At 43.6% G+C, this 2,186-nt stretch overlaps 1 long non-coding RNA gene across 3 annotated transcripts in view; it reads left to right on the top strand.

Annotated features, from left to right (window-relative positions):
• Positions 1-1,413: 1,413 nt before the first annotated feature.
• The window catches only part of LOC118005348, an 11,754-nt gene continuing 10,981 nt past the window's right edge, over positions 1,414-2,186 (top strand). For all 3 annotated transcript variants that reach the window (XR_004677808.1, XR_004677809.1, XR_004677807.1), the window contains exon 1: positions 1,414-1,976. This is a non-coding gene — a long non-coding RNA (uncharacterized LOC118005348). The remainder of the gene's footprint in view (positions 1,977-2,186) is intronic.

Raw genomic sequence — 2,186 nt, 5'->3', positions numbered from 1 at the left:
AACACGATACCATCAAGAGAAAAGAAAGCATACAACCATACAAAATCTTGCACATCAATATCCAGAGTGACATTTATAATAACCCCAAAGTAGAAACAACTCAAAGGCCTATTTTGGATAAACGAATGGACTATTAGACAGTCAGAGAAAGGAATGAAGTATTGGTAGCTCTAAGATGGGTTAACCTTGAACGCATTATGCTCAGTGTAAGAAGCTAGTTATAAAAGACCACATACGGCATGATTCCATTTATATGAAATGTTCAGAATAGGCAAATCCACAGAGACTGAAAGTAGTTAGTAGTTGCTTAGGCTTGCGGGGAGAGGGGAATGAAGAATGACTGCTGATGGGTATGGAATTTCCTTTTGGGGTGATGAAATGTTCTAATGTCGACTGTGGTTATGGTTGCAAACTGAATATAATAAAAACCACTGAGTTATATACTTTAGGTGGGTGAATTGTATGGTATGGGAATTATATCTCAATAAAACAGTAATTTTAAAAAAGGAGGAAAAAACCCCACAGAATCTACATCATAGGGTTATTGTTCAAATTACTGTTCAAATTAGCCTGTAAAATGTTTATCACAGTGCCTGGTAAGCCATCAGTAAATATTATCTTTGATAATAATAATAATAATATATGGTTACATTTATATCATAGAGTATCACATAAGCATTATGATACAGAATATTATATGTAACTAAACATTAAATATAAATTACATTAAAATAATTATAAAATTATTATTTTCACTCTGTCTCCTCTTCCTCTTAAAAACCTTATGATTTTGGAGTGGTCCTCCAGTTTTTTAAACATTATTAAAATTATTTTTGCACATTATGAATATTATGTTTCATAACATCTATAACATATTATCATAACTGTATCTAAAAGATGATTACTATATATTTTCATATATAAGAATACATTATTTCATGCTATATGAAGGTCTATAATACATGATACTGTATTTGATGATTATTAAGAAATATTATATTAGTAGTAGCATTCACCCTGTGACTTCTCTTCTTCTCTAACATTTCTGAATTTGGACCGGTTTCCCCACTTCTTTGAAACGTTTCCTGGCCTCTTATACATTTGGAGAGAAAACAGCGCTGAGTTCGGAGAAATTAAATTACAACCCTGACTCTCATTCAACTGCCTCCTGTAGCTGTAACCCTAAAACAGGAAAAAGGCACCACGCTCCTGCAGCTGGAAGAGCGGCCGGGGACCGGCCAGGGCGACCTGCGGGGGGGCTCGGGGACTCACGCGTCGCGTCCCAATCCCCGTGCGCCCCCGCCACCCCCGCACCGGCTCCCTGCGGCTCGGTCCCGGGGTGGCCAGCGGCGCTCTCCGAGCCCACCGGGGAGGGGGGAACGCGGAGGGGGGGGAAGGGGTGCTGCCAAGCAGGTGTCCCATTTGCATTCCAGTGGCAAAGGGGCGCGCCCACTGGATCGGACAACAAAGACACCATTGAAGCAGGTGTCCCATTTGCATTCCAATGGCAAACGGGCGCGCCCACTGGATCGGACAACAAAGACACCATTGAAGCCAGGGCTCCGCCTTCCGCAGCCGAGCGGGGACCGAGGGCGGTCTCCCCGGGAGGTGTTCGCTGCCCGCCGTCCCCACCCAGAGCTCGGCCCGATTCGGTCATGGGTGACCGCGGGACTTCTGAGAAACGCCAGCTGGGCCCAGTTGCTGCAACTTTAGGACCGTTTCCCACAGAGAGCGCCGAGGCCCTTTGAAAGGCTGGGACAACAGCACCTCCTTCCCGCTCACCCACAGTCCCAGCCACTCTGCAGAGTTTTCGGGGACACAACTACAAGCACACGCTGCGGGAGAAATGATGGCCAGACCTCAAATGCCCCAGCCATCTCTCCGTTTCCCTGAAGCCCTGCAGACCAGAGACCTGAACATGGCTGATTTTTCACACTTGCTGGGCAAACTTCTCTGTTAACGTGGTCATTTCAACGGTATCAATGAACTCAAGGGGGAGGGGGGGGGCGGGGGGATGAGGAACAACCTTATTTTGCAGATATCTTTGAGGTGCTTGGAGGTTGTGAATGACATGGTAGCAACTTTCTTAGAATTCTTTCTTATTTCTTATCAACTTTTGTATAATTGTGTGTGTGTGTGTATATATATATATATATATATATATATATATATATATATATATATAT

This window comes from Mirounga leonina, unplaced genomic scaffold, assembly GCF_011800145.1.
Source record: "Mirounga leonina isolate KUSES-001 unplaced genomic scaffold, KU_Mleo_1.0 Mir_94, whole genome shotgun sequence".
In the NCBI taxonomy this organism is placed as follows: domain Eukaryota; kingdom Metazoa; phylum Chordata; class Mammalia; order Carnivora; family Phocidae; genus Mirounga; species Mirounga leonina.
The sequence above is the reverse complement of the archived record's forward strand: the minus strand, read 5'-3'. Positions and strand labels throughout refer to the sequence as shown.